Source organism: Osmerus eperlanus, chromosome 13, assembly GCF_963692335.1.
Source record: "Osmerus eperlanus chromosome 13, fOsmEpe2.1, whole genome shotgun sequence".
In the NCBI taxonomy this organism is placed as follows: domain Eukaryota; kingdom Metazoa; phylum Chordata; class Actinopteri; order Osmeriformes; family Osmeridae; genus Osmerus; species Osmerus eperlanus.
In genome coordinates, this window is record NC_085030.1 from 999,020 (window position 1) to 1,021,702 (window position 22,683).

A 22,683-nucleotide genomic window follows, 5' to 3' on the forward strand; every position below is an offset into this window, starting at 1 on the left:
AACTGTTGCTTTGTTTGCTTTTATTAAGTGATTCCTTTGTCTCATGATATGATGGGACATCCCGTGTGTGATACATGATAACTTGTGATAACAGCCGAATTGATGCGGCCGCCATTTTGAATTACTGAAAAAACTTTTTTCTGTACTCCTCCTACAAATGTTTTCCAATCTTCACCAAATTTGGCAGAGATCATCTTTAGACCAAGCCTCACAAAAGCCATCATATGTTTTTTGGATTTTCAAAACCGTTTGCCCGGTACGGCCAATCAAAATGTGCCGTTAAGCCAGCAAACAGGAAGTTGGGTCGTATCTCAGCAAATCTTTGATGGATTCGCACCAAACTTGTTGCGTGTACTCGTAACCCTCTTCTGAGGATGTACAACATGTTTTATGGGTCATTCGATTGCTTGGCCACCTCATTGCTGCTTGCAGCTATATTTGAATACAAATTTTGTTGAAGAAAGGGTTTTAGTCTGCCTTTTCACTAACAGAAAGACTACGTTTAATTATAAATAAAGTAAAGTAAGCAAACAGCGCTTAATTTTTTAATTAATTTTTTAACAGACGTCAACGCAGCAAACCACGAGAAGCTGGAATGTCCGACTTCACACAGCCGTTTTTAACTCCTCCTCGACTGCAAGCGGCCACCCTCGCCGGTTGTTTCATGCAGCCGCAGTCCATGTCGAACGCACCTAATTTGTACAGACACAAACGTGTCGAGCGTGGCTTCAAATGGGCAAAAACCACGTGATCACCTGTCGAAGTGTCGAAGTGATGTCAGAAGCTTCGGACGTGCAAAAGCATGTTCCAAAACCTGAGCCGATAGTCTACATTATCAAACAATAAGTTATTCATTTAGCATATATTTCCTCTAAAACAAGGTCCCCGAGACTCGAACTCGCAAGATCAGTCTAAAAGGCAGAGCTCTTACCACGAGGCCATACGGAACCTAACTATACTTGAGAATATTGCTATAAGAACCGGAACAAAAATATTATGAATGTAAAATAGCAAAGACGTTACGTTGTTTATAATACAACAAGATATATGCAAAACTATTTTTGACACTAACAAATCGACACATTTGTCACATAACCTTTATTTATCAAGTTGTCAATGACGATTGTGAGACTGACGTCTCGAAGACTTGACGTCACTTGATTCCTTCCATCGCTCGATACAGTCGCCATACCATAATTCGACCAGCAGATGTCCCTATGGAGAAGATGTATCAAACGCTTCAAAAAAGCGATACTTTGTCGACACAATTGTGTACAATTATGACACCTGGCCACAACCATTGTGCATGTAATGACTTATGTTTTGAACTAAATGTTTGGATGTTTGTGATGGTAAGACAATTTAACAGAAAATCTGTACATTTTGATCAATATAACTTAAGCTATTTATAACGTAGGAAACAGCAGACAAATGAAGGCTACATAATCATTTGCATGAATGTAGGCTACCACAGTATTGGTAATTTGACTAGAATAGCTGTGGATTACTTCAGAGATGACCGAGAATTTCACATGTGATCTGAGAAATATAGGTACCAAAACCACTGAGAAGAACCAACGGCTTCACAGGCACTGCACTATCTATCTATAATTCCCGAAATCTGTGTGTGTGTGCCACTAATTTTATCACGGGCACTATGCACTATCTATAGTTCAAGGAATCTGTATTTTTGTGTCTCAATGACATCTTAATCACTGACTAAATCACGGGCACTGTGCACTAGTTATTTTTTAACTACTAACTAAATTATGGTAAATTAGGAATTGTCTCACAACTGAAAGTTGCCCAAGACATAACTATCCACCATCCATACATTTATTGTATCTCTGGCACTTAATGTCCATCTGTTGTTAGTACTTTTCCAATTTGATACTAGGGGGCACTGTTTACTCATGTTTGACAGTGTCGACGTAACAACATGTTGAAGCTTGAAACCATGAATGAATGAGTGAACAACCTTAATATACCTGTACATGACACTATGGGAGATAAATTGTTCTGGAAAGTATATACAGTAAATAATTGAGGTCACGTTTCTAATTTAAATGTTACATTCCACGTCTCTTGTTATTACCCCAGCCTTTTACACACAGACACGTAATGCACCCACACAGTGATGAAACGAGATCACTATCAGCCTTGTGCTGAGGATATAACCTTCAACCTTATTCACATCCCTGTGGAATTTTACACACCATCCAGTCGACGCACACCCACAGACACACACTCACCTTTAAGAATGGTAATGACTGCTGCTGCCCACATGTTAACTAGCCAAACTGTAATTAACATATTACTCACATTCTACCCTGGTTGGTGCAGTCCATGATTGGTGCAGTGCAGACCTATCGCTCTCAGAAAGTGTTGGAATGAGAGCCAGGGGAGAAGGATTATAATAATGTACTATTGTTCTGTGTATCTTTGTGTGCTGTTGACTGGAAAATGTGAAACACTTGGGTAGAGGATGCTTCAGTGTGGTTTTAGACTTAGAAAACAAGCCTTTGATTGTTGGCTTTGTTAATTTAAACTACAAATGATACCTCTATACAATGCAACTGTATATTTCTTTGCTCTGCAAAATACAGTTAATTACTCAAAGATAAGTGTTTTGTTTTTGGTTCACTGTACATGAAAGACATGCAACATACAAGTGACATCAGTATAACTTTTTACAAGTGTTGTACAATAAAATGTAATGTGAAATGTCCCTTACTTTGGTGGTTATATAAGATCTTTCCTCGAATCAAAGAATCAGTTCAGGCCAGCTGCAGCAAGTGTCTTCAGTTGCCTAGCAACTCGGGCCCGGAGTGCTGAGTGCTAGTTTGTGCGGCTGTCTGGCTTGTGGAGGTAAAACTGGGGGCAAAGCGCTTCTAAAATAGGTTTAATGTAGGCAGTACACAAACTTTACTTCAGGACTCTTGGTTCCCCGACACTTCACCCAAACATCCTGTTGCTGCATAGCTAAGCTTCTTTCAGACATATATAGACGGAGAGCACAGTGGCAGGATATAGCAGGAGACTGACTGAGCTTGCTGCACGGCGCATGCCAAACACTGTGGTGGTAGTCGGAAGCTGCAAGCTCATGAGGCCTTGCTCAGATTACTGAGCAATACTAAGTTATACATCAGTTGAACTGATGTATGTTTGCTTTGCAGAACAGTTGCTGCCTTTTGCTGGACTGATCCGTCGGTTTCATCGCTGTGGTGTGGAGGGAGATGAATCCGGTGCACCCAAAAATGTTGCCGGTTCTTGCAAAGTAGCCGTTCGCCAAGGTGTACTTGTTACCCTCTGTCCCTAAGCAACCAGTGACCGTGTTGTAAGCATGAAGAATGGCTTTAGACACGTTCGTGGTGTCCTTAATCAAAAGGAAGTATAATTTCATTGTAGTTCTTAGATTCACATGTGGAACGCCCAGACGCCTGTGGCAATGGTTACTCTCCTCTTCAGGTTTCCTTCGGTGTGACGGATACGCTTCTATAAAACAATTCCATGTTGCCTACAGCAAATCAACTTCTCTGTTTGGCGCTTCTTCCCTCTATTCCAATGTTCATTAAAGTTTCATGGCTGATTTCATACTATACTGATAGCATATGCATATTGTATATCAGGGCTCTGGAGGCAGGTACTGTAGCATATCAAAGGAGTGTCAATAGTCTGCGTACTCTACTGGAAACAACTATTGTACATGGCCGATATGAAATCCAGCAAGGGTGTTTCCTATGAACTTTTATGTTTTAAATGTCATCTAGGCTTAGCAGATGAAGGAGGACAGAGGAGAGTGAAAGAGGGTATGAGAAGAGAGGACGCTGGACAGTAACCCTATGGAAGTAAATCACCTCCGAAGCAGTAGCCTTCTGTCTACATCCTATCCATATGAACAGTAATGTGGCACACTCACTTTCGTCTTCATGCACTGTCGGGCGTATGTTGCAGCTCAGTCTCAAACACCATGAAAGGAATAAAAAAAGTATTTTTGTTGTAAAGTTCATCAAGCACACGTACAAAGCAACGCAACTTATCTGATATGCTATTAAATTCGTCCAAAACACTGTCATGCATCTCACTTTCTGTTGACAGGCTGTATTTCCAATGCAGAGCCATCTCTGATGTGCCGTATCAGGGCTGTGATGATGACGAGAACCCAGGATGAGCTGATCTACATTCAGAGGGAATGGGAAATTCAATCTCCTGGTTCCGCCTCTGCTGTTGGGCTATTCTCTTCCATTGATTTCTAATCAGAGACTAAAATTGGAATTTGGCAGGTACCGTTGTTGGATTCCTTCCTGCAATACAGGTTGTTTTCCCCATCATCTTTTTTAAGGAGACAGTGCTTTTTTTCTAATCCTTTTTTCAGGCCCTCAATAACCCTACAGCAACAGCAAGCAACATGTTGTAATGGAAATGTCCAACTAAACTCACAAAAGTTGGATAAAATCTGCCAAAATATGAAATGTTTAATACAAGTCCTGACCAAATTCTTTTTCATTTTAACTTCAACTTTCAACTTTATTTATCCTTCAAAGGGAAATTAGTGTGCAGCAGGGGTCAGAAACACATACACAGAACAGCATCGCCAAATGCCAACAACATTACACAACACAGAACACACAATTGAGACACACCTTCCCCCAAACACAATAACAGGGTCCAATTGGGACAGGAGCCTACAAAATCTAAGTCATTTAGTTATTTAAAACTGGCCAACAGATGTCAAAATACTGGATCAGTAAGAACTTTCTCCTTTCCTCTTCCCTTCTTTCTCGGGCACTCGTCTTTCTCTGTATCTCCTCTTTTTTCCTGTCTGATGTTCTTTGATGCATTTGGGCTACTCTCCTCTTGCCTCAAAAAAATCACTTTGTCACATAGCAACGCATCATTTCACATGCTGAATTTTTTTAAACTGGAACTGAAAATCCTTTCTGAGCGTGCAATATCCATTAGGGGGGGAATTATTCATGTGGATCTCTTGCATTATTTAACCCTTGATGAAGAGAAATGTGTGGGTCCTCATCACCACGGTTACCCCCGGACATCATTCCTATTCTTCAGGGGTGACGGCTCATCTGAGCTTGCCCTTGAGGTCACAGAAGGTAGCGTTGTTTGCAGGAAGGTATATGTTTGTGTGTGTTGGGGGAGGTGTAAGGGTTGCTACACCAACCTCTGACCAGTACTCAAAAGATGCATTTAGTAATTCAAGTGTTGGCTGGAAGATGGGGTGACACAAGATGGGGTGTGTGTGACACAAGATGGCGCCGACGAAGGCAGCCTCGGTCGTTAGGTGTGCTCTGTTTTGTCTGTTAATTCAGTGTTCTGCCAAGATTTCCAGGGTTCTCTAACAAGAGAAGCACTTCTAAACATCAGGACTACAACTCCTGTGGATTTATTTCCCACTTTTCTGCTTCCAGCGAATTCTAGCCAGTGCCGCGTTAGGCTTTGCTCATGCAGTGAAACGCCGAAGAAGGGGAAAGCGAGCGGGAGCGCTAGTTTGGCTACGCAGACGTGGAATCCGAACAGCGCTTCCAAGTTTTTTCTCTCTAACGTACGTTCACTGTGCAATAAAATGGACGAACTTCAGCTACTGATGGTGAAAAACAGAGACTTTCTTTCATCTTTGGTTTTGTGCTTCACGGAGACATGGCTGTGTGATTTGATCCCGGACGCCGCTTTACATCTGGCAGGCTTTCAACTTGTGAGAGCTGACCAGGACATTGCACTCTCCGGCAAAACTAAAGGCGCTGGTATTTGTTTCTACATCAACAGTGGCTGGTGTGTAGATGTGACAGTGATTCTGCAACATTGTTCTCCGGATCTGGAATAATTGTTTATCATCTGTAAGCCTTTTCAATCGCCACATGAATTCGCGTCACTCATTTTGGTCAGAGTTTACATGGCGCCGGGTCCACAGGTTAAAGAGGCCCAACGCATGCTTGCCGACCAGATTCTGAGTGTGGAGCGAGCAAAGCTAGACTCCCTTGTTATCGTACTCGGCGACTTTAACAAAGGTAATCTTAGCCACAAACTCCCTAAATACAGACAATTCATCAAATGCCCAACCAGAGAAGGGAACACTCTCGATCAGGGGCGGTTTTAGGCACGGGCGGCCTGGGCAGCCGCCCGGGACGGCATTTTTTCATGTCACGTGGGGGGCGCACGAGCATAAAATAAATAAATAAAAATCTCTGCGCTGCGAAGCGGTTTTCTCTTTTCTATCATTTCACTGTGTGGGGAATTGGCAAATTGGCGCCCCCTTCAGGCAGCTGCAGGCACCCCTGCTTGCTGAGAAGGTGCAGTGCACAGAAGCTGTGTGAAAAAAGGGGAGGGGGACAGACAGCTCACCTGACTGGGTCTCCCAAATGGAACGGACAAGGGGGGGGGGGTGTCCACTGTATAGTGCAATACTCTAAATTAGTGGGCTAAAGTCAGTTGCACCTCGACTTTCTTCCAAATAACGCACATTTCATTCATAATATTATAAATATAGGCCTAAAGTTCCTGCACATTTTAGTTTTTTTTAATTGTGTGAAATGGCTAATAAAAATATGTAACACAAAACGATTGTGGTCACCAAGGTGAATTGGTTTAGTCTTGACTTCTGGTCGTGAGTGACAGTGTTGGGGGGATGGGAAATCTGTTGACTGTTGAGTGCCAAAGAAGATGGACAGGAAAAGGTCAAGTAAGCCATCAGGTGCCCAATTTCGAAAAAAAAGAAAAGAAGAGGAGAAACGAGAAAAAGATAAAGGTATGCAAATATGTCTCTGTATGATTATTACGGTATCCATGTCATGAATGAAGGGCTAATGTTAATTGGTAGTAAAGAATATATTGTGCTTATTAAAGTTATGCATTGTGCTTATTAAAGTTATGAACTTAGTGTGCCCAGGCTTAAACATTGGGTCTCACACTGAGTGTGGAAAGCAGCCTGTTCTTTGTGTCTCTATCTCTTCATTTTCAGAAACAACCTTGAAACCGGGTGGAGACGGCACCCGAGCAGCTGGGACCCGTAGGCAAGAACAACTCCCTGATGCACGAGAGAACAAGCTCAACCCTTTTTTGATACTTGTGTTTCAATTGCACTGTATAAATATATGCTGGGGAGGGACAGATAGCCAGTTGGACTTCGTGAACCAGTCCAAACTCTGTTGCGGGTAGGGAAACTTAGACAACTCCAGAGCTCTGTACTTGTTGATTTCCAACTGCTGCATTAAAGCTGATATTATCGGACCTCTGCGACTCCAGACCACTCTTTCTAGAACACAGATTTGTGTCATTGGATACCATCATTACATATTGGAATAGACACAAAGACTTTAAATCCTTCAACTGGTGACCCCGACGCTGAAAAGAGGGAGTCCAGAGGGTTCCGGCCCGACCGACGGATCGGGGGAGAGACCCATACACCGGTGCGAGGAGACAGACGTAATCGTCAGAGGCCTCAACATAAAAAAAGGTAAGCAGACACCTGTTAATTCAAAGTACTGCTATTCGGAACTGAGAACCAAATTTAGACGATTACTATGTTTCATCGTACCTAGTCAAACCAACAGTGGTGGGAAATCAACCGTTTTTGTGTTTTGTCCTTGTCCAAGGGGAGGTTAGAGTCCTCTCCAGGGGTTAGAGTCCCTAAACTCGTTGTCCTTGTCCAAGGGGAGGTTAGAGTCCTCTCCAGGGGTTAGAGTCCCTAAACTCGTTGTCCTTGTCCAAGGGGAGGTTAGAGTCCTCTCCAGGGGTTAGAGTCCCTAAACTCGTTGTCTTTGTCCAAGGGGAGGTTAGAGTCCTCTCCAGGGGTTAGAGTCCCTAAACTCGTTGTCTTTGTCCAAGGGGAGGTTAGAGTCCTCTCCAGGGGTTAGAGTCCCTAAACTCGTTGTCTTTGTCCAAGGGGAGGTTAGAGTCCTCTCCAAGGGTTAGAGTCCCTGAACACTGTCTATTTGTGTGGAGTCAGATTGAGTTGAATAAAAATAGAGAGGAGTGTGGTGTGTTTTTTCCTTTGACCAAGAAGTTACAGAAATCCCGAGGAGAGTTGGAGAAAGGTGGGGGCTAAAAGAGTCCAGTTACGTTGAGATCTTACAAAGGTGATCCCAGAGGGTATACCCCTGGTTTATAAATTGGTTCTAATACAATTGGAAGAGTTATACTAGAGCAAAATTAAGTGAATAGACGGTAAACGCTAAACAGCTGTGTTGGTCAAAGAATGGTTTGAGGAAATGTATGTGAAAAATTATGAGGAAGCAATTGGAAAGTTACATAAAGGATTGGTTTAGAGAGGATCATGGAAGGTTATGAAATAAAACAAGAACGTTTTGTGGATGTGAAGAGATGATTGGTTTAAACACTGATGTTTTGAAGAGGAAACTATGAATATACTTTGAAGGTATATGGGATAACATTTTAAGTCAAAATAGTAAAATCTAGGGTTTTTAAGAGTTTTGATAAAGGTATTAGATATAATTTGGTTAAAAATGAGAAAGAGAAAATAACTAAATGTACTTTTATTTGGAGTTTAATTGTAATTTGGTTTTAAGTTTTATTTGAGAGTTTTATCAGAGCCTGGCATACTGTTTGGGATAAACAGTTAGGCTGTGATAATGTTGTATTATGAAGAGGGTTATTATAACATTCAGTTCTGAAATAATTTGGGAAGACTCATCAAGTCTGATAAATTGTGGTTATGATGGTTTGAGCTAATTGGCTCATTTTGAACTGCAGCAAAACGAGTTATGAAGTTCTACCTATCTGACCTTTATAGAAAATATAGTTGGGAAAAATGTTTGGTTAATAGCTACATTAAGAACATTATTTGGTTTATATTTCATTTAAGAAGCATATGGATTCTGGTTTGGCATAATGAAAATTGCTTTGATCATATCTTTGATAAAAAGAGCTGTGATTTGGTAAAATAGAGAATCTAAAACAATATTGGTCTTAAACTTAACTGTTTTAAAAGACAGAAAAGGTTTTTTGGAGTGAAAGAAATTAGACTACTAGTTGATTTTCTAAAGAAGGGAACAAAGAAACAGATTGTCATTTCTAGGCATGACTAATAGGAGTTGAATATCAAATGATGATGTATTGTCTTATTAGATGCTGTTACATGTGTTTGCTCAACAATAAGAAAACTGAAGGGTCAATACTGCCTGGTAATTATAGATATGTTTACAGTGGATTGAAATCTTTCCCAGTCCTGTACCAGATGCATTAACAACATTTGAATTGAATTATAGAAGATCATAATTACACAACTTAAACCTAATGCTCACGAGAAAAGAGATGTCTTCTGCTAAATTCTGTTCCAGGTGAAGCAGTAAACCAAAGAGTGGAGGAGTCAAACGAGGAGATTGGGTATTGATTAAAGTTATTAATGAAAGGAGGGATCTTATGAAAACTTTAAAATATCCTGTCTTATTTCTGGTTTTTCTATTTGTTTCGAATTTAGTTTATTTTATTACAATTCTAAAAGCTTGGCTAAAGTTGTATGTATGTGGTGAAGGGGGCCTGTGAGCATGTCCAGGTCTGCCGTGGATACATGGATGTCGAATGTCCACTCTGGAGTGACGGTGGGTTTTCCCCTATAACATCATTAGGGTTTTCCCACTGTGTCCAGTGTGTCCACACCACTTGGCCATAACGCTGCATAGTCTCATCATTATTGTTGATTTGTATGTCAACATTGTGTAATCGGTAATGGGATATTTTTTAAATTTGGGTTTATTGTCACACCCTATAAGGGTGTGAAAGGAGGGATTTATTTGAACTTTAAAAATATCCACTTTAAATCCTCAAATGGGTTCTTGATTTCAATATCTGTGTTTAATCATTGGTGTTCGACTGTTCGCATCTCATTTGACTCAGTTACTGCTTGATCATGGGAGATAAGGTGATGCTGGGACTGTAACTCTTTTCTGCTTCAGGACGAGTCAGACCGGCGGGTCTGACTACCTAACCCCTGTTCTAAGGCCCCATTCCCCTGGAGACCCTGCCCCATCTGCCCCTATGCCTCTTCAGACCTATGAGTGGTCTGCCCCCCCCTTCCCCTTGAAGACCCTGCCCCACCTGCCCCAATACATCATCAGATGTTCGGGGAAGCCTGTTGTACATTTATGGACAGGACCATTCAAGGTCATCGAGAGAACCTCGCACGCCCTAAGGGTGCTGGGGAAAGGAAGTACGTGGTACCACTGGAGCATGTGTTGTGCTGCTCCAGAATCCAGTCGTACGTTGCAGGAGTTGGTGGAGAAGGGCCAGGAGGGCCAGTGAACCTTTTGCTATTGCTACGAATGTGAGAGTCCGGAAAAGAGGGTTACGACTAGGTCAAGAGTGATACTGCTTGACCACAATAGAATTGTACTGGACTAAGAAGGTTTACGCTATTTTACTTAAGAGTGTGCTATATCAATATCAACATGATTGTTGCTGTATCCCGTGTATCAGGTCCCTGTGAAACCGAATCATTGTCTCGGCTGTGGAGAACCCAAAGACGGGGTTCCAAATGCCGTTGCTGGGGCTGGCTGACCAGGCTGAGGAGACGGTAGTTGGTCCGGGCTATGTTGATTGATCTCTGGTGTTTTCAGAGATCAAAAGAGGGATTAAAGAATATATTGTGCTTATTAAAGTTATGCATTGTGCTTATTAAAGTTATGAACTTAGAAGTGTTAAACATTGGGTCTCACACTGAGTGTGGGAAGCAGGCTGTTCTTTGTGTCTCTATCTCTTCATTTTCAGAAACAACCTTGAAACCGGGTGGAGACGGCACCCGAGCAGGTGGGACGCGTAGGCAAGAACAACTCCCTGATGCACGAGAGGACAAGCTCAACCCTTTTTTGATACTTGTGTTTCAATTGCACTGTATAAATATATGCTGGGGAGGGACAGATAGCCAGTTGGACTTCGTGGATCAGCCCAAACTCTGTTGCGGGTAGGGAAACTTAGACAACTCCAGAGCTCTGTACTTGTTGATTTCCAACTGCTGCATTAAAGCTGATATTATCGGACCTCTGCGACTCCAGACCACTCTTTCTAGAACACAGATTTGTGTCATTGGATACCATCATTACATATTGGAATAGACACAAAGACTTTAAATCCTTCAGTAGGTATAGGCTAACTCTTACGTTTGTTAGCCTTTTTGCTATGATGCTTGCTATGCAACAACAATATTTCGGTTTTAACTCAACAAACACGTGATAACATTTCACCATAATAGTGTGCTTTGCAACAAAACTGTTACAAGTTCAGTTATTATTTATTTTCATTATTTAGGTTAGGCCCTGTAATTAGCCAACGGAATTTTCAAATTTCAAAGACGAACATTTGCTATTTGCTATAACTATATTTAGTGACAAAGTATAGTTTAACGTCATAACTAAAAGTGTTCCTCCCTAAAGGTTATATTAATATAGAATGTAATAACAGACATTTAGCGTGTAAGGGCATGTTTATGTAACCCTCCTATTATGTTTGGTGTCAATTTGACCCCAGGCTGTTTTGGCTGTATAGAACATAATCGGTCTTACCATAACATCCTTTTGATTTCAATGGGGGGGGGGGGGGTGAACGTCTCGCCCTGGGTGTAATTCAATGTAGAACCGCCACTGCACTCGATCACTGCTACACTACAGTCAGTAGAGCCTACCACACCGTCCCTCGTGCAGCACTGGGTCACTCTGACCATGCCATGGTCCACCTGATTCCTGCATACAGGCAGATATTAAAGCTCTGTAAACCTGTTGTGAGACTGAACTCAGAGAGACTGAAGCGTCAGTTCTCTGCTAACGACTGCTTCTGTCTGGAGAGAGCTCAGGCAGATTACCAACTACAAGCCCAGAGCCCCCCACTCCATTAACTCCACTAACGACTCCTGCCTGGCCAACAACCTGAACGAGTTCTACTGCTGATTTGAAAGATAGTTGGACTGTCCTGATCTACCCCCTCCCACCCATGTGGCCTCCCCCATCCCCCCCTCTACAGTGACGACTCTCTCCATTCAGGAGGGTGAAGTTAACAGACTTTTCAAGAGGCAGAACCCACGCAAAGCAGCTGGGCCGGACTCTGTCTCTCCTGCCACCCTCAAGCACTGCGCTGACCAGCTGTCTCCGGTGTTTACCAACATCTTTAACACCTATCTGGAGACATGCCATGTGCCAGCCTGTCTCAAGTCCTCCACCATCATTCCCTGTGCCCAAAAAGCCAAGGCCAACAGGACTTACTGACTACAGACCCGTCGCCCTGACCTCTGTTGTACTGAAGTCTTTTGAGCGCCTTGTGTTGGCACACCTCAAATCCATCACAGACCCTTTCCTGAACCCACTGCAGTTTGCCTACAGAGCCAACAGGTCTGTGGATGACACCGTTAACATGGCCCTCCACTTCACCCTGCAGCACCTGGACTCTCCAGCATCCTACGCCAGGATCCTGTTTGTGGACTTCAGCTCTGCCTTCAACGCCATCATCCCCGCCCTGCTTCAGGACAAGCTCTCCCAGCTGAACGTGCCCGACTCCACCTGCAGGTGGATCACAGACTTCCTGTCTGACAGGAAGCAGTGCGTTAAGCTGGGAACACAAGTGTCTGACTCCCGGTCCATCAGCACCGGATCTCCTCAGGGCTGCGTCCTTTCCCCTCTGCTCTTCTCCCTGTACACCAACAGCTGCACCTCCAGTCATCCATCTGTCAAACTTCTGAAGTTTGCGGACGACACCACCCTCATTGGGCTCATCTCTGACGGGGGCGAGTCTGATTACAGTTGGGAAGCTGACAACCTGGTGACCTGGTGTAGCCAGAACAACTTAGAGCTCAATGCTCTTAAGACAGTGGAGATGGTTGTGGACTTCAGGAAGAATACAGCCCCACTCACCCCCATCACCCTGTGCGACTCCCCAGTCAACACTGTGGAGTCCTTCCGCTTCCTGGGCACCATCCTCTCCCAGGACCTCAAGTGGGAACTGAACATCAGCTCCCTCACCAAGAAAACACAACAGAGGATGTACTTCCTAAGGCAGCTTAAGAAATTCAACCTGCCAAAGACAATGATGGTGCAATTCTACACAGCCATCATTGAGTCCATCCTCACCTCTTCCATCACCATCTGGTACGCTGCTGCCACTGCCAAGGACAAGAGCAGACTGCAGCGTATCATCCGCACTGCTGAGAAGGTGATCGGCTGCAATCTGCCTACCCTCGAGGACCTGCACACCTCGAGGACCCTGAGGCGAGCGAGGAAGATTGTGGCCGACCCCTCCCACCCTGGCCACTCCCTGTTCCAGCTACTCCCCTCCGGCAGAAGGCTGCGGTCCATCAGGACCAAAACCTCACGCCATAAGAACAGTTTCTTTCCATCTGCTACTGGCCTCTTCAACAAGGCCAAGGACTCCCACTGACATTCATTCATTTATTTAACTATCATAAGTCCATCTAATGGCAATTACACTATGCATAAGCCACCTTATCTCAGTATCTGATTTCACTATGTTGACCACCCATGCTGTTAATTCTTTATCCTTATTTTTATATATATTTTATTTTATATTTAAATTGTTTAGTTCTTAGAAATAGTTAAACTTTAGTATTTTTACTTATTTTAAGATTCGTATATATTTAGTGTTTTGCACCTCCCTGCCACAGTAAATTCCGTTTTTGTATAACATACATGGCGAATAAACCAGATTCCGATTCTGAATATGTACTTTGGAGCTGGGACACACATATCATTTATATTTTTATTCTTTAGACATGGAAGAAAAAGAGAGACAGAGGGAGAAAGACAGAGATGGGAGAAAGTGGGAGGCTGATGGAGAGAGAGGGAGAGAAAAAGAGGGAGAGAGCAGATGGAGTCTTTGCAGGTAGGAGATTCAGGCTTCTGTTTCTGGTGGAGGCTGAGATCTGTGGAGCAACTAGTCTGCCTGCCTGTCTATCTGTCCTGCTCCTGCCCCAGCTCCAGACCCTGCCCCGGCCCCAGTCTCTGCCCTTGCACCTGTCTCAGCAGGACTACTAGATCACTAATTAAATCACACTAATCACATTTAGTGTTCAGTGGCTTTGCCATTCAGTGTCTGCAGGTCTCACAGTAATTGTTTTGTTAATTTTTGAAGATTCGATACACTAGTATCTTCGCAACAACAACATGTAAGGAGTTCCTGATCGGGACCTCAGTTTATATTAGTACCGTATTTCTTCGAATAAACGCTGCAGCGTTTACTACACAATGATCATTTTTGGTGCAGCGTTTATTCGAGGGCGGCGTTTATTCGAGGACGGCGTTTATTAAGTATTATTGTATGAATAATAAGAGTTCACTACCTTCAGAGTCCACAACAACTAGGCAGCTAGGACTTAATTCCTATTTACAGTGGCCAATATGGATGTTTGCTTGATAGGATTTGTAGTAGAATTTGTAGTGGGAACAGCGGTAGAAGGATTCGTAGGAGAATTCGTAGTGGGAACAGTGGCTGGTCCTGGGTTGAAGTAGCTGGGGATGAGAGTGTTGTTTGTCTCGGTCGCAACGCGGCTTAGTTTTTTGCCTTTCATATGGCTAGTTAGCGCAGCCTCAACCATATTGGAAACGTCAAACTCTTTTCCACAAAATTTACACTTTGCACATGATACGTTTTGAGCTTTAGATAGCCACAATAAAATGTGTAGCCAAGCATTGTTGAATGTACATTTGCCTGGCATAGCTACCGTAATTTTAGTTAGCTCGCTAGTTAACGTTGTGCTAATATCTGTGGTAAACCGTTACTTCCAACACTACATCATTGACGTGGTCAGCATGCGATATTATAACGAGCTTGAGACGTGATAGTCGGAGGCAAACTGCAGTACAGCCTGTAAACAACCGCCAGGGATTTCTGGAAGCAAATCGTGACCTAAATTTCAATTAAAATGCATTTGCAGAAATGCTTTTTCATTTTAAGAATGTGGCTGCATTATCTGACTCAAATGAAATTAGTAATCAATCATCCTATTTGCATTTAAATTTTCTTATTCAAGAGTGCTCAATCTTTCACTTAATTAAAATGAAAAATAAAGACATTTGAGATTTAATTTTCAAAATATTCCCCAACAAATAGATACCAAAATTCAATTTGAAATGTAAAATTTGAAAATTAAAATGCATTTGCAGAAATGCTTTTTCATTTTAAGAATGTGGCTGCATTATTGGACTCATAAATAAAATTAGTAATCAATCATTGGGTGTGCTTGCCTTCGGCAAGAGCACAACCTTTGTTCTCTCACATATATCTTATTATTATTATTTTCCCACCCCTAAGGATCAGTCAATATTTGGACTACATAGAAAACGGCGGTGTCAAAATGTTCGTCTTGTTCTCGCTTGCGTTGCTTATATTGGGATTTACATTCCGTTGCACGGTTTAGGCTGAACTTAAGTTTTTGTGGCAAAAAGTGCCTTTTGTCAACAAAGGGTATCAGTGCTAGCCTACCTCACAGCGTCAGCACACGTTAGCAACGACGCATGGATACAACGTGCATAGATGTTTCACGATACAGCGAGTATCGTGTCTTAATTAATTACGCAGTATGAGTAGGCTAAATGCTTGAAAAATGTCACTAGAAGAGAAAAACTTGAGGGGACGGACCCACCTGCAACCGACGCAAGCAAGCACACCCTACAATTTACCCAGAAATTGTACCCTCTCTAGTTGGGTGTGCTTTGCCTTCGGCAAGGGCACAACCTTTGTTCTCTCACATGTATATATTTATTTATTTATTGTTTATTTTCGCCCCCCTAAGGATCAGTCAATATTTGGACTACATAGACAACGGCGGTGTCAAAAGGTTTGTCTTGGTCTCGATTGCGTTGGTTGTATTTTTATTTACGTTCCATTGGATGGTTTAAGTAGAAATTGCGTTTTTGTGGTGAAAAGTGAAGCTAACGGTGGCTAATTTGCTAGCCACAGTCTAACTATAGCTTTACTGCAAGGCAGCTGCAGAAATGCCACCAGCAAAGAGGCCAGGGTGATAACTATTTACTCATTTTACTTTGTGATGTGAAACACAATTGTGAAATGTAATGTACAATATTAGCTGATATTATTAAGGAAGTAGGCCCACATCTACTTTCGGAAACGGTAGTCTACTATTTCACTGAAGCATTAGCATCATCACATTAGCCTCTGTTGCCCGGGCAACACATACTACAGTGGTCTATGATACATCTGTTTTCAATCGTTAAAATAAACATTCCTCACAAATACATTTTCGTTGTAGGATTTATTATGACATTACATTACAAGTAAACGATTTGTGGGTGAAATGATCATTACCTGTGGTTTCAAACCAGTTTTGCTCACTGCAACGCTGTAGCCTACGCGAGACACTACAAAAACATCTACTGTACACAGCTGTAGGAAGTCAAACGGCGACAGAACATGTTCGGCACTCCCCTTACTTAAATCAAAAGTCTATTTAACTACTAACCTTAACTTCATTGCCACAGCCTAAACTTTGTCAATCTGTTCATGAAAATAATTAATTTCAGCCTAAACCGTACAACGGAACGTTAAATCCAATTCAACCAACGCAATCGCTACCAAGACGAACACAGCAGTAGTCTACTGTACTGTAGTAGTACAATTTACCGGGGCAGCTTCTCCACACAGGCTATATCGCACTTTGCGTTGTTACTGACAATGATCGCTACCAGTGAGCTTTTTATGAATGAGCGATGTTCCACTAAATAAATGTCAAGCTTATTTACGTTTTTGGGGGCATATTTTCAGTTAGCAGATGGTACTAGTGATGTGTCGTTCGTGAACGATTCGTTCATTTTGAACGAATCCTTACAAGGATTCGGGAGTAACGAGTCCTCTCAAAGAGTGATTCGTTCATTTTCTCGTGGCCGCGCATCGGGACTGTTGCATAGGCTCGTCCAAGTAAACAGAAATGATTTGTTCATTTCCCGACTCGGTCTTCGGGTACGAGTATTTGGATCATTTTTCACGTTACCTGCATAGGCTCTGTAGTGGTAGCTAGAGGAAACGCTAGAGGGAACGATTCGTTCATTTCCCAACTCGGTCTTTCTACGAGTCTTTGGATCATTTTTCACATGACCTGCATAGGCTCTGTAGTGGTAGCTAGAGGAAACGAACGATTCGTTCATTTCCCGACTCGGTCTTTCTACGAGTCTTTGGATAATTTTTCACGTGACCTGCATAGGCTCGGTAGTGGTAGCTAGAGGAAACGAACGATTCGTTCATTTCCCGACTCTGTCTTTCTACGAGTCTTTGGATCATTTTTCACGTGACCTGCATAGGCTCTGTACTGGACGAAACGAACGATTCGTTCATTTCCCGACTCGGTCTTTCTACGAGTCTTTGGATCCTTTTTTCACGTGACCCGCATTGTATTTTTTAGTAGAGGAAACAGTTTCCTCATTCCCTTTCGCGTGGCCGCTGTTTTAGTAAGACGTGAATGATATTTGCTCCAGTCATCATACTGACCGGTTTTGTTATTTTCACTTTACATTTACACTTACAGTTTAGTGCAGTGTAATTGTTTAAATGATAATTAAATGCTAGGGTGATAATAAATGACCAAATCATACAACTGTCATGATACATAATTTTAATGTATCATATTTTAACTATTTTAAAATAGTATCTGCTGGTGCACATGTCATGCACTAACCTACATGAGAATATGATACGTGTTTGCAATGGACGGATAAGCCCCCCCCCCCCCCCCGTTGAAGTGAACGAATGACTCGAAAAAAGATTCGTTCATTTTACGGAACGAGATTCAAAGAACCGAATCAATAAAATGATCCGAACTTCCCATCACTAGATGGTACTGTTTGAATCGCGATTCCATCTTCTACTGCCGGTAACGTCGTAGAATAATCTTCAAAGGGGGTTCTTTATTAATGAATGAATACAATATTTATTTATTTATTTATTAAGGATCCCCATTAGTCTACACCATGGTGGAGACTATTCTTCCTGGGGTCCAGGCAAAAAATATTACAATACAATATAAATACATAAAATGCAGTACAGCATGATCAATTATCACAAAAACACAGACTTAGAAAACAACATTTACATTAAAAGTAAAATAATACCTAAAATCCCTTAAATACCTAAAATAATAATCTAATCTACTATAATTTCCTTTCTAATTATAGCTGCCTTAAGTTTCCTTTTGAAATCACATTTATTTCGTGTTAGAGTCACATATGAGGGGAGCACATTCCAGTATGAAATGGCTCTGTACATTACTGTTTTCTTAAGTGCATTGGTTCTGGGTAGAGGAAAAGTAAAGTGACCACTTATTGCCTGTCTAGTATTATAACCATGTCTCTCATTTGCAGGTGATAGCTGTAAATACAAACTGACAGGTTTCTGTGAGGAATACACATTATTTAAAAACAGAATAAGGCTACATGCCAGTCTTTCATCCACCCTCATCCATGACAGCCTGGCATGCATAACCTCCACACTACTCCTAACAGAGCAGTGAAGTGCCAGTCTTGCCGCTCTGTTCTGAGCAAGCTGAAGTTTACTGAGTTAATATGAGTAGGCTAAATGCCTGAAAATATCACGAGAAGGGAAAACTTAAAAGGACGTTTAAGTCATAGAGATTAGGTCAATTTTTACACCCGTGCCAAATTTATTCGTTTTGATTCAGCTATGAGGCTGCCTCTTGCAGGGTAAATGAGAAGACATCATATTTCATTCTACACTTCACTCGTATTTTGAGTTGTAAATGAGCAGCAAAAAAAAGATGCTTTTAAATCTATGTAATCTTTATAAATAATAAGTAGGCCCTATGCATTTTTATATAAAATATACAGAAATATCAGTTGTAAAAATGTCATTAAAAACGGAACCTGTGCAACCGACGCAAGCAAGCACACCCTACAATTTACCCAGAAATTGTACCCTCTCTAGTTGGGTGTGCTTTGCCTTCGGCAAGGGCACAACCTTTGTTCTCTCACCTATATATTATTTATTTATTGTTTATTTTTGCCCCCCTAAGGATCAGTCAATATTTGGACTACATAGACAACGCCTGTGTCAAAATGTTTGTCTTGGTCTTGATTGCGTTGCTTGTATTTTTATTTACGTTCCGTTGCACGGTTTAGGAGGTTACAACGTTTTTGTGGCAAAAAAGTGCCTTTAGTCAACGAAGGGTACTCAGTGCTAGCTACGTCACCACATCAGCACACGTTAGCAACGAAGCATTGAATTAATGTGCTGTTGCACAGCGAGTATCGTATAGTGCCGTGGTGTACTACTACCAAAGAACTTATATTGACTCTTTGCCACTACTAGCAGCATCATACATGTACATTTAAGCAAATCAAAACTTGCATGTACAGTAAGTAATGTCACATTAAAGAATGTATGTAAAGTTTAAACTCAAGCTTGTGTGGTGCGTCGCTGGCTTCAGTGCCACAGCCTAAACTTGGAGTCAGGTGGCTGACCGGTGAGGGAATCGGGATAGTAATCCAAAGGTTGCCAGTTCGATACCCGGTCATGCCAACTGACGTTGTGTCCTTGGGCAAGGCACTTCACCCTACTTGCCTCGGGGGAATGTCCCTGTACTTACTGTAAGTCGCTCTGGATAAGAGCGTCTACTAAATGTAAATGTAAAATGTAAACTTTATGTCAAAACACATTCTCATTTCCGGCGCTTTCAAACAATCCCCTCACTCAGTGAAGTTTGGCTAGCCACCGCAACTAGCTTGCTCGTAGCAAACTTCTTTTGAATTAGCCATTTCTCCCTAAATAGATTTAAAGCTTATTTACATTGTTGGGGACATATTTTCAGTTTGCAGATGGTACTGTTTGAATCGCGATTCCATCTGAAATACTGCCAGTGACAACGTTGTTACGTTAGCAACGACGCATGGATACAACGTGCATAGATGTGCTGTTGCACAGCGAGTATCGTGCCGTGGTGTACTAGCAGCATCATACATGTACATTTAAGCAAATCAAGACCTGCATGTACAGTAAGTAATGTCACATTAAAGAATGTATTTAAACTCAAGCTTGTGTGGTGCGTCGCTGGCTTCAGTGCCACAGCCTAAACTTTATGTCAAAAGAAACATTCTCATTTCCGGCACTTAAAAACAATCCCCTCACTCAGTGAAGTTTGGCTAGCCACCGCAACTATCTTGCTCGTAGCAAACTTCTTTTGAATTAGCCATTTGTCCCTGAAAAGATGTAAAGCTTATTTACGTTTTTGGGGGCATATTTTCAGTTAGCAGATGGTACTGTTTGAATCTTGATTCCATCTGAAATACTGCCGGTGACAACGTTGTTGCAGTAGCTTGTTTCAAAGGGGGTTCGCTTGTTTCAAAGGGAGTTCTTGAGTAGGCTAAATGCTTGAAAATATCACGAGATGGGAAAAAACTTAAATGGACGGACCCACCTGCAACTGACGCAAGCGAGCACACTTTACAATTTCCACAGAAATTGTACCCTCTAGTTGGGTGTGCTTTGCCTTCGGCAAGGGCACAACCTTTGTTCTCTCACATATATATTTATTATTATTATTATTGTTTATTTTCGCGCCCCTAAAACTCAGTCAATATTTGGCCTACATAGACAACCTAGGTGTCAAAAGTTTCGTCTTGGTAGCGATTGAGTTGCTTCTATTGGGATTTACGTTCCGTTGCACGGTTTAAGTAGAAATTAAGTTTTTGTGGCAAAAAGTTAAGCTAACGGTGGCTAACTTGCTAGCCACAGTCAATGACGCTACTTACGTCACTAACGTCATGTAAACTCGCGTGACTACCTCTAGCAGAACATTAGCGTCACTGTGTCCAATCCCGACTGGTTTTTAGCTAACATTCTGATAAAATGCCACTTCAAATATTGATAAAAATAATCGTATCACGTTTTCAGCTGATTTACTGATTTCACGTTAAGCTTTAACTTCTTACCTTTCGAGCTAAATATTGTTTAAAAATTTAGAGTTAGCTTAGCCTTTACTAGAGCCGGTCAAAAGACGCTGGCGCCGGTAAATTAGCCGTGCGCTACCCTTGTCCAAACCCGACCGCACTTCTAAACACTGGCCGCTGCTGTTTTTCTGGGGATATTAACTTGATCCAGGGTCACCAAACTGACCATCAATGCTGTCAACATATCCGGGGACGTAGTTATGTCCTCCACAATAAGATATCACGCTTCAACATCTCCAAACTATGCGATAAAATCTCAATTTGACTGTATACCACCACCTGCTGGATGTTTTGTTGAACTCTTCTCAAAGTTTGCTAGCCCTCATCCCTTCCTCCCCTCGACTACAGGTCACGTCATACATGATCGTGTATTTTCATTGGCAAGACAAAGTAGTGTTAAGCTAGCATTGAAATACACATATGCTAACCCATAGTAGCAGTACGATGACAACACAGACACACTTGTCAGAGTAAAGATCGTCGCCCAAGCGTCGCCCGAGTGTCGCGGAGTGGTCTTTCGGCCAAAGTAACTTTCCTATATTATTTAGACATGTAAACGTCCATATATGTTCATGAAATTTTACACGTAGATTGTTTGGTATGCCTAAAAAAATACTACTTACACTTTGCTGGCGATAGCAAAAGAAAATGCTGGCAAAAAGACCGGAAACTGAGTGTCCAAACCCCGTTCGGGTTTGGACAATTAGGGACTTTAAGCAGTGACGTTAGAGGGACGGCTACGGCGTCTGCTAAACATTCCATGGGGTTGCCGTAGTAGTGGTATTTGATTATCACTAAGCAACATTGTAACCTCTCAACGGCTACTTAATGCGCAACCGACGTTGGTCTGAACATTATTTAGGCTACAATGTCTCTTAAAATGGCCGGGAGCACTTGTTATATTCTTTAGATGATAATTTAATAACAGAGGAGGAGTTTACATTACTGTATGACATGAACAGGTCCAGCAATTTAGATTTGCCGTATAAACAGTATACACCTTTTAATTTGGATGATATGGAGGACGATGAATGCCTTGCTGAGTTTCGGGTGAGAAAAACTGACATACCACTGCTGGTGGAGGCTCTTGGCATACCCGACGAGTTTGTCTGCGAGCAGAGAAGTGTGGTGGCTGGCACAGAGGCGCTCTGCATGCTACTAAAGAGGCTCACATACCCATGCCGTTATAGCGACATGATGCAGCGATTTGGGCAGCGACCAGTACCAGTCTTGTGCATGGCAACAAATTGCGTGATAGATTTCATTTACGATGTTCACCATCGCAGAATTACCGAGTGGAACAACACAATTTTAAACCCAGTTGCTTTGCAAACATATGCTGACTGCATACAACAAATGGGCGCACCACTGGACAACTGCTTTGGCTTCATAGACGGCACAGTACGACCTATCGCCAGACCAGGAATGAACCAGCGGGTGATGTACAATGGCCACAAGAGTGCATAGCTTGAAGTTCCAGGCAGTTGCCATCCCAAATGGCTTAATTGCCCACCTACATGGTCCAGTAGGTAAGTTCCCTGACTTATGTGACAAAGTGTTACAGAAAAAAAACACATTTAGGCCTACTCCTAATGCTGAGTTTGATGTAATAAATAATACCTATTTTGTTTTGCAGAGGGAAGGAAACATGATTCAGGGCTTTTAGCAGACTCTGGTTTACTACCTGTAATGGAACAGCATGCAGTGTCCCCAGCCGGCCATCCAATGTGCCTATATGGAGATC

At 42.1% G+C, this 22,683-nt stretch overlaps 1 protein-coding gene across 2 annotated transcripts in view; it reads left to right on the plus strand.

Moving 5' to 3' along the window:
- The window catches only part of LOC134032503 (myelin proteolipid protein-like), a 422,406-nt gene that overhangs the window by 43,656 nt on the left and 356,067 nt on the right, over window positions 1-22,683 (plus strand). The window lies entirely within an intron of this gene.